The 10,847-nt window shown below is 38.6% G+C and overlaps 1 pseudogene; it reads right to left on the bottom strand.

Moving 5' to 3' along the window:
* Positions 1–7,720: 7,720 nt before the first annotated feature.
* LOC114212967 (cilia- and flagella-associated protein 276 pseudogene) lies at positions 7,721–8,236 on the bottom strand (annotated as a pseudogene).
* Between the last annotated feature and the right edge of the window lie 2,611 nt (positions 8,237–10,847).

Below are 10,847 nucleotides of genomic sequence, written 5' to 3'. Positions count from 1 at the left end.
CATTTCTATTTTTTGAAACATCTTCAGAAGAATAGGTATTAATTCTTCTTTAAATGTTTGGTAGAATTCCCCTGGGAAGCCGTATGTCCCTGGACTCTTGTTTGTTGGGAGATTTTTGATGACTGCTTCAATTTCTTTAGTGGTTATAGGTCTGTTCAGGTTTTCTATTTCTTCCTGGTTCAGTTTTGGTAGTTGATACATCTCTAGGAATGCATCCATTTCTTCCAGGTTATCTAATTTGCTGGCACATAGTTGCTCATAATGTGTTCTTAAAATTGTTTGTATTTCTTTGGTGTTGGTTGTGATCTCTCCTCGTTCATTCATGATTTTATTGATTTGGGTCATTCCTCTTTTCTTTTTGATAAGTCTCGCCAGGGGTTTATCAATCTTATTAATTCTTTCAAAGAACCAGCTCCTCGTTTCCTTGATCTGTTCTACTGTTCTTTTGGTTTCTGTCTCATTGATTTCTGCTCTGATCTTTATTATTTCTCCTCTCTTGCTGGGTTTAGGCTTTATTTGCTGTTCTTTCTCCAGCTCCTTTAGGTGTAGGGTTAGGTTGTGTATTTGAGACCTTTCTTGTTTCTTGAGAAAGGCTTGTATTGCTATATACTCTCCTCTTAGGACTGCCTTTGCTGCATCCCAAAGATTTTGAACAGTTGTGTTTTCATTTTCATTGGTTTACATGAATTTTTTTAATTCTTCTTTATTTTCCTGGTTGACCCATTCATTCCTTAGTAGGATGCTCTTTAGCCTCCATGTATTTGAGTTCTTTCCGACTTTCCTCTTGTGATTGAGTTCTAGTTTCAAAGCATTGTGGTCCAAAAATATGCAGGAAATGTTTCCAATCTTTTGGTACTGGTTGAGACCTGATTTGTGACCTAGGATGTGATCTATTCTGGAGAATGTTCCATGGGCACTCGAGAAGAATGTGTATTCTTTTGCTTTGGGATGAAATGTTCTGAATAGATCTGTGAAGTCCATCTGGTCCAGTGTGTCATTTAAAGCCTTTATTTCCTTGTTGATCTTTTGCTTGGATGATCTTTCCATTTCAGTGAGGGGGGGGGTGTTAAAGTCCCCTACTATTTTTGTAATGTTGTCAATGTGTTTTTTTCATTTTGTTATTAATTGGCTTATATAATTGGCTCCTCCCCTGTTAGGGGCATAGATATTTATAATTGTTAGATCTTCTTGTTGGATAGACCCTTAAGTATGATGTAGTGTCCTTCCTCATCTTTTATTATAGTCTTTGGTTTAAAATCTAATTTGTCTGATATAAGGATTGCCATCCCAGCTTTCTTTTGATGTCCATTAGCATGGTAAATTGTTTTCTACCCCCTCACTTTAAGCCTGGAGGTGTCCTTGGGTCTAAAATGAGCCTCTTGTGGACAGCATATCGATGGGTCTTGTTTTTTTATCCAATCTGATACTCTATGTCTTTTGATTGGGGCATTGAGCCCATTTACATTCAAGGTAACTATTGAAGGATATGAATTTAGTGCCATTGTTTTGTTTGTAAATTGACTGTTACTGTATATTGTCTGTTCCTTTCTGGTCTATGTTACTTTTAGGCTCTCTCTTTGCTTTGAGGACCCCTTTCAATATTTCTTGGAGGGCTGGTTTTATGTTTGTAATTCTTTTAGTTTTTGTTTGTCCTGGAAGCCTTTTATTGCTCCTTCTATTTTCAATGACAGCCTAGCTGGATTTAATATTCTTAGCTTCATATTTTTCTCATTTTGTGCTCTGAATATATCATGCTAGTACTTTCTGGCCTGCCAGGTCTCTGTGGGGAGGTCTGCTGACAATCTAATGTTTCTACCATTGTAGGTTACACCTCTTGTCCTGAGCTGCTTTCAAGATTTTCTCTTTGTCTCTGAGACTTGTGAGTTTTACTATTAGATGTGGGGGTGTTGACCTATTTTTATTGATTTTGAGGGGGGTTTCTCTGTGCCTCCTGGATTTTGATGCCTGTTTCCTTCCCCAAATTGGGAAGTTCTCTGGTATAATTTGCTCCAGTATACCTTCTGCCACTCTCTCTCTCTTCTTTTCCTGGGATCCCAATTATTCTAACATTGTTTCGCTTTATGGTATCACTTATCTCTCAAATCCTCCCCTTGTTATCCAGTAGTTGTTCATCTCTCTTTTTCTCAGCTTCTTTATTCTCCATCATTTGGCCTTCTATATCACTAATTCTCTCTTCTGCCTCATTTATCCTAGCTGTTAGAGCCTCCATTTTTTATTGCACCTCATTAATAGCCTTCTTGATTTCGATTTGGTTAGATTTTAGTTCTTTTATTTCTCCAGAAAGGTATTCTCTAGTATCTTCTATACTTTTTTCAAGCCAGCTAGTATCTTTAAAATCGTCATTCTGAACTCTAAGTCTGACATCTTACTAATGTCTGTATGGATTAGGTCCCTGGCAGTCGGTACTGCCTCTCGTCCTTTTTTTTAGGTGAGTTTTTCCGTCTTGTCATTTTGTTCAGGAGAATAGAGATGAAATGAAATAGAGAACAAAAGGCTAAAAAAATTCTAAAAGGGTAACAACGACCCCAGAAAAAATATACACTAAACAAATCAGAAGAGATCCGAAACCAGAGTGAAAAGAAAAGGGGAAAAATAAAAGAACATGATCAGGCTGGTGAATAGAACAGAGGCACATACCTGATTTTGGGTGTATTTTGGTCTGTTAGAAGAAATTGCCTCCCAAAATTTTAAAGAATGAAAAACGTACATATATGTACAAAAATAAGGGTAAATATGATGAAGGGATGGAATATGACTGTAAATATGAAAATTAAAAAAGATTTAAAAAAAGGAATTGATAAGTTGGTTGAAAAAAATAATGAAAAGAATTAAAAAAAAAAAGAGAGAATGTGATCAGGCAGGAGACTAGGATAACATCATACACCAGAGTTAGAGTATATTTTGGTCTGTTAGAAGAAACTGTATCCCAAAATTTTAAAGAAAGAAAAACTTATATGTATACAAAAAATAAGGTTAAATACAATGAGAGATAGAATATGACTGTAAAAATGAAAAACTAAAAAAGATTTTAAAAAAGGGATTGATAAGATATTGGTTGAGAAAGGAAAGAAGAAAAATTCAACTAAAAAACTAGAAAAAGAAAAAAAGAAAGAAATTTAAAAAAAATTAACTGTGAAAGGCTAAAGCATCATGGGAAAAAAGACATGAATTCTTTTTTTTTAAATTTTTATATTGTTATGTTAATCACCATACATTACATCATTAGTTTTTGATGTAGTGTTCCATGATTCATTGTTTGTGCATAACACCCAGTGCTCCACGCAGAATGTGCCCTCTTTAATACCCATCACCAGGCTAACCCATCCCTCCACCCTCCTCCCCTCTAGAACCCTCAGTTTGTTTTTCAGAGTCCATCATCTCTCATGGTTCGTCTCCCCCTCCGACTTACCCCCCTTTATTCTTCCCCTCCTGCTATCTTCTTTTTCTTTTTTCTTAACATATGTTGCATTATTTGTTTCAGAAGTACAGATCTATGATTCAACAGTCTTGCACAATTCACAGCGCTCACCATAGCACATACCCTACCCACTGTCTATCACCCAGCCACCCCATCCCTCCCACCCCCCACCACTCCAGCAACACTGAATTTGTTTCCTGAGATTAAGAATTCCTCATATCAGTGAGGTCATATGATACATGTCTTTCGCTGATTGACTTATTTCACTCAGCATAACACCCTCCAGTTCCATCCATGTCGTTGCAAATAAAAAGCCATGAATTCTATGTGCTGTATTCCCCTAGCACTGGGGTTTTGCCATTCTCATTGATCGGTAAACTTTGTCTTGGCTGGATGTTCTTGCTGATCTTCTGGGGGAGTGGCCTGTTGCAGTGATTTGCAAATGTCTTTGTCTGAGGCAGAATTGCACCGATCTTGTCAGGGGCCAGGCTAAGTAATCTGCTTGGGTTTGCTCTCCATAGGTTTTGTTCCCTGAAAGCTTTCTGTACACTTTTGGAGGATGAGAGTGAAAATGGCGGCCTTTCAATCTCTGGTCCCAGGGGAGCCGATAACCTGGGGCCCCACTCCTCAGTGAGCCCTCAGAGAAAAGCAATCATTCCTGTCTTCCTGGTCTCTGGCTGCACTCTGTCCCCTGGCCTGTGGCCCAGCGTTTCTATCTCTGTCACAGGACCCTGTTTGGAGTCTCCAAACCCAGCGGATTCCTGTGGTGTGCTCCCGTGGGAAGGGGAGTCTCCCCAGATCTGCCCCTTGTTGGGTCCCTGCTTGAAGAGCAGTGGCCAGACTGTGCTGTGGATCACAGTTTATGGCAACCGTGAGCTGAGAGCCCACTCCTCGGCTCCGTCTCTGCAGCCAGCTTCCCCGCTCCAATACCTGGGAGCTCTGCCGCACTCAGTCACCCCTGGTCTTTCTGTGACCCCGAGGGTCCTGAGACCACACTGTCCCCGTGAGAGTTCCACCCCCTGCTTAGCCACTGGAGCAATGTCCCTCAGGGGAGCAGCCTTCTAAAAGTTCTGATTTTGTGCTCCACTGCTCTATCACTTGCCAGTAGCCAGTTGATGGAGGCTCCCTCCCTCCATGGTCTATCTTCCTGAAGATCACTTGAATTCACTTCTCCACACGTCCTACCTTCCAGAAAGTGGTCTCTTTTCTGTTCAGAGAGTTGTTGCTATTCTTTTCTTTGATCTCCCGTTGAATCTGTAGGTGTTCTGAATGGTTTGATAACTGTGTAGATGAATTCCGGGGACCAGACAAAATTTAGGTCTCCAACTCCTCTTCCATCTTGTTCCTCCCCATCCTGATTACATTTTTTAGGATAATTTTCAAGAACTTAATTTAGTTGGCCACAAAGCTATGAACCTACTTTAGGCCTCTAATGTGTTCTGACAAGTTTTTCCAGAAACTTTTCATAAAATTTTGAGAATTCCTGACTTATCACACTCTTCCCAACTCTAATATTAATTTTCAGAGCTAATCAGTTTTAAAACATTACCAGTTTTGCAAGTGCAAAGTAGTATTCCACTTATAAATATCCTTGCTATTATAACGTCTCATAAGTAATTTATTGTTGGATATTATATTTTTATTTTTATTGAAGGAGCCAAATATATTTTTAAAAATTGTAATACATTTAATATTTCCTCATTGTTTTCTTTTCTGTGTTTTTTTTTTTTAGTCTAATTTATGTTTTCTTTCTTGGAGATTTGAAAGGTATTTATCTACCTTAAATCTATTACTGGTTACCCTGAAAGTGTTTGAACATATATTTATCTGTATCTTTAGCACTGTAAAAATGAAAAAAATGAAGGATAAATATTTGAACTCCTCTTTCTCACCTTTAGAGGATGAGGAAATTAGTGTGTTTTTTCTTTTCCCAGCTTCTCCTATCGTCATCATTCCAGCTTCTGTTAACATCCTGGAGTTTTTTCTTTAATATGATTTAAAAATTACTGTTTTTACATCACTTATCTGCTCTTTCAGGAATTATTTTAAGATTTGAATTTAGTTTTTGTTACAACTAACAAAACTAGTTAGTTTTGCTAAAATAACAAGTGTTAAAATAAAAGTATTACATCAACCACTTAGATTTTAACTTTATGGTTTCCGTGTTCATTTTTGAAGGCTTATTAAAAGCCTAATTTCTGCATTGAATTTTTATTAAATTAAATGATATCAAATTACATTATATTGTAATTTCCATTCAAGTCTTAGTTAGCTGGAAAATAAGTTCAATTTAAAAAAAATAAAAACCTGTGAGTGGTTTATATTCTGTGACTATGCACATATCAGAATGACTTTTTGATTTTTTTGTGCATATGAATAACAAATTATTTGGGATTCAAATTCTTTAGTCAAAAAACTTTTTCTCCTAAAGCCTCTGTTGCTGTTGCTTCACAGTTTTCCAACATTTAGGAAAAAAGAGGACACCCTGCTGGTTTTTGTACATAATTTGTAGGATTTTTTTCCTATGTCTTTATAATTCAACAGTATTATAGAACATCTTGGTGTGGTGTTTTATCATTATTTTGCCTGATACATTATTTTTTTAAAAGATATTCTTTATTTATTTGAGAGAGAGAGAGTGAACGCGAGAGAGTGTACAAGTATGGGGAAGCGCAGAGAGAGAGGGAGAGCGCAGGGAGCCTGATGTGGAACCGGGAGCCTAATGCGGAGCAGGGAGCCCAATGTAGGGCTTGATCCCAGGAACCTGGGATCATGACCTGAGCAAGGCAGGAGCTGAACTGGCTGAGGCACCCACGTGCCCCACCCGATACTTTAAATACAGGTCTTCGCATATTATTTTTGTAATGATTTCCTCTTCTTTTTTTTTTTTTAAGATTTTATTTATTTATTTGACAGAGAGAGACACAGCAAGAGAGGGAACACAAGCAGGGGGAGTGGGAGAGGGAGAAGCAGGCTCAATCCCAGGACTCTGGGATCATGACCTGAGCTGAAGGCAGACGCTTAATGACTGAGCCACACAGGTGCCCTTGTAATGATTTCTTCTTTAGGTATATCTATAATTCTCATGAGCGATTTATCTTCTCTTTTACTTCTTCATTGCCATTATTTGAATACCTTTGTCCTTTTCCTCTACATTCTTGGAAAGCTTCTCAGGTTTGTCCTTTATAAGCAAAGATTATGTTTTTAATCACAGTGCTAAACCTCTTTTTACTTTCAATGAAAATGTTAATTCTCTTATTGTCATTTTGTTTCCTTGCAGTCTTTATCTCACACAACCCATTTTCATCTCATGACACTTTTTAATCTCATTATTTCAATTTTTTCTTTTAATAGAGGCATGTCTGCTTGGTCATGGTTTCTGATCTCTGATGGATATGTAAGAAAACCCAACACCAATGTAATTTCCAGGGACACCTTATTCTCAGTGGGCCAGCAGGAGCTTTTGCAGGTAAGTCTTGGTTGTATGTTTTAATACTGAAGGTTTGAATCTTTGATCACTTTGAACAAGTCTGTTATCTCCCATGTTCTAGGACAGTTTTTCAACCTTGACACTATTGATATTTAGGCCCCATAATTCTTTGTTGTTAGGGGCTGTTTTGTGCATTGTAGGATGTTTAGTAGTACCCCTGGGTCCCCACCCCACTCTTCAGCCTCCATATCTCTAGACATTGCCACATGTCTCCTGGGTGCAAAATTGTATCTAGTTGAAAACCACTGCTTTAAAGGAACTTTGCAAAATTAAACTCAATTTAAGAAAGAAAAAAGATTGCTAAGTAGGATAGAGATCAAAATAAGTAAAGACATCACAAAAAGACATACTTAAAAAGATTTTAAAGCAGCACTATGTTCACAGAAACAATTTGGTGTTTCTAAGAATGGCAGTAGGCCATGAATGCTCAAAATGGTAGATAATTCTGTGAATAATGCTGTTGGTCAGATAATTACATGACAGCAAAGACAGCAAGAGCTGAGGAGTAACAGCCAGGCCACTGTTCCCATCTTCGGTGTGGGACTGACATGGACCTAAAAACCAAAAGGACAACAGTCCCATAGATAAATCAATATTCTGTCCCAGGACATGAGTTCTAAAAGCAAGATAGTACAGTACATTTCAGTGTCTCCAGATACTCTGAAAATTAGGGACTGAAGGAAAGCGGTAGGGGCATCTGATTTTTTTTTTTTCCCAGTACAATTCTATTTAATGGAGGTGGGCAGCAGGATGTTCCACGATGACTAATTTAGTCCAGGGACCTGTCAACATTAGGTAGAGAAGAAGCCACCATCATTCTTTCCGGAGTAGCCTCCATTGTTGGTTGCAGTGTGAGGGGATGCTATGGATCCCTGGATGCTGTGGATAGACTCCTTCTTAGGGTTGATCCAGTGTCTGATGTTAGCTTGGGAAGAGATGGAAGGTGGCGGAGGAGGGGGTAAAATTTCTCCAGGGAATTGGGTCTTGATGATTCCATGGGTATCCTGGGTGGTCTCCTGGTGTAAGAGTATCTCACTTTTGTTCTTGAATGTCCCTGTGTGGTGGTTTTACAAGGCTGCTAAGCGGAAATCCAGGTCATCCTTTGGTATCTCAGGATCAAAAAAATAAACATCCTGCCTCATGGAGGTGATTGTGGGAGTTGAGCTGAGCCAACTCCAGGGTTCCTGTTGCTGAGCAAGGTGAGCTGGGTTCTTACATGGCAGTTTCTTGGAAGCCAGGAGTTTTCCCTGGAAGGTATCATCGTTATCCAATGTAGGGTCCTGGAAGGGGTCTCAGGTGAGAGGCATGGTAAAATGCAGAGTGAGCCGCTGGTGTAAGGGCTGGGAAGCCTGCGCAGACACACACCGGTGCATGTGATTTTTAACGAGCAGTGCGACATGACGTGAGTCATTTATATCATTTGATATAAGTTAGTGGTTTTTCTAGGCAAAACTTTTATGTTTTCATAACAATGTAATCTGAGGCTCACCCCATTTGAAATAGCTTTCAATGTCTAGAAAAGAGTTTATTGTTTAAATTTAACCAAACAATATGATACAACTAATATGATTACATAATTTTTTGGCAAGTATTTTGCATTTTCTCCTTTTCAATTTAAAGGTAATTATTGGCACAGACTTAATTATACTGTCATTTAAATGAATTTATCTATATTGGAATGGTTCAATATACCACTATGAAATATGTTTTTACCATTGTTTTCTTTACTGTCCTTGTTCAGAAAGAAAATGACTAATGTCTTCTGGTAATAGCAATTGCAGGAAAAGATGGTTGATGTAGCAACAGAATCCTTCATGAACAACATTCAACTTTTTCTGGCACAGCCTTTTTTTCCTCCTAAAGTCTGTTTTGCTTGAATAGTTTAACTGTGTGTAAAACATTGTCCAAATTTTAGATTTTGGGCAAAATAATCAAAACACTGCATAATGGTTGCTATTCCAATAATGAATGCCTACATATTTGTCATCAGCCAAAATGTGTCTGGGAATGCAAAGAAATTATGAATCTTAAAACACTAAAAGGGAGTTCAGACAAAACTTTTTTTTTTTCCATTTGAAACTATATTTTGGAGGTGCCTGGGTCACTCAGTCGTTTAAGCATCTGACTCTTGATTTGGCTCAGGTCATGATCTCAGGGTTGTGAGACAGTGCCGCGATGGTCATGGAGCCTGCTTGAGATTCTCTTTCTCCCTCTTACTCTGCCCCTACTCCACTCCTCCCCGACTAACCCCTCCCCCTCCCCCCATTCATGCATGTGGTCTCTTTCTTAAAAAGAAAGAAAAGAAACAGTATTTTGAATAATGTAGATTGTCAATATTCTTACCATGAACAAAAAGCCCTTGCATTTTTGGCAGGCTAAAAGAGTATAAGACAATGAACCGGAGGAAGAATTCTTTGGCCTCCTTCATTCCCCCTTACCCCCATCAGTAAGCAAAGCCAGATGGTGTGGGAGCCTGAGGCATCAACTATGGAAGTCCTACAGGCATCTGCTTGCCTGCAAAGTATTTTTGTCTTTGACCAAAGGGTGTATTAAATAGGCCTATTCCCCTTACCCCTACCTCATGAGTATAGTTTTCTTACAGTACCCTTTTGCCGTTTCTCTGGAGAGGAGTTGGCCAGGGAAAATACACTCTCAGTTTTGGAGTCAGTTTCTAGACAAATCCTCACTGAGGAGCCACATAGTCCTCTGCGCACCTGGGGAGAGGTGAGGGTTAGAGACCTCTATATTAATAGCAAATGCAGCCCCTGCTGTGCCTTTGGCTTTTCAAAGGACCTGTAATGACTGGACACAGCCTGCATGATTGAAAGGCATCTTTTTATCTTAATATTGAGAGCTACTTTTCTTAGAATTGCTAGATTCCCACTGTAATGAAAGACTTCTATTTTGGTTTTGAACAAACATAAGAATTATTCACCGTAAGAATTTGCCAAACATGAGAATTATTCACGAATGAAATACAGTAAGTAATTCATGAAATCTCAAGAGATTCTAGGAGAGAGTAGAAAGTGACATGGGAGGGGTGAACTTTTCATTCTCCCTGAGAGATTCCCACAGGCAGAAAGTAAAACCTGAGACTGAAGGGTTTGCCTGAGTCATTATGTTTAAGGCTTTTCTGATACTATTACAACTATACTTATGAAAACATTTTTTATCGATTTTATAGTGTAAATTTTTTAAAAAAGTTATATTTATTTATTGAGAGAGAGAGCAGGAAGGGGGCAGAGGGAGACAAGCGGACTCCCCACTGAGAGGGAGTTGTCACAGGGCTCAGTCCTAGGACACTGAGATCCTAGTGGCATTGATCTGTTCTACTGTTCTTTTGGTTTCTATTTCATTGATTTCTGCTCTGATCTTTATTATTTCTCTTCTCCTGCTGGGTTTAGGCTTTATTTGCTGTTCTTTCTCCAGCTCCTTTAGGTGTAGGGTTAGGTTGTGTATTTGAGACCTTTCTTGTTTCTTGAGGAAGGCTTGTATTGCTATATACTTTCCTCTTAGGACTGCCTTTGCTGCATCCCAAAGATTTTGAACAGTTGTGTTTTCATTTTCATTTGTTACCCTGAATTTTTTTAATTCTTTATTTTCCTGGTTGACCCATTCATTCCTTAGTAGGATGCTCTTTAGCCTCCATGTATTTGAGTTCTTTCTGACTTTCCTCTTGTGATTGAGTTCTAGTTTCAAAGCCCTGTGGTCCAAAAATATGCAGGAATGTTTCCAATCTTTTGGTACCGGTTGAGACATGATTTGTGACCTAGGATGTGATCTATTCTGGAGAATGTTGCATGGGCACTCGAGAAGAATATGTATTCTGTTGCTTTGGGATGGAATGTTCTGAATAGATCTGTGAAGTCCATCTGGTCCAGTGTGTCATTTAAGGCCTTTATTTCCTTGTTGATCTTT

The sequence above is a fragment of the Eumetopias jubatus genome, unplaced genomic scaffold, assembly GCF_037043125.1.
Source record: "Eumetopias jubatus isolate StellerSeaLion01/CBP00866 unplaced genomic scaffold, mEumJub1_p1.0 scaffold_6, whole genome shotgun sequence".
In the NCBI taxonomy this organism is placed as follows: Eukaryota; Metazoa; Chordata; class Mammalia; order Carnivora; family Otariidae; genus Eumetopias; species Eumetopias jubatus.
The sequence above is the reverse complement of the archived record's forward strand: the minus strand, read 5'-3'. Positions and strand labels throughout refer to the sequence as shown.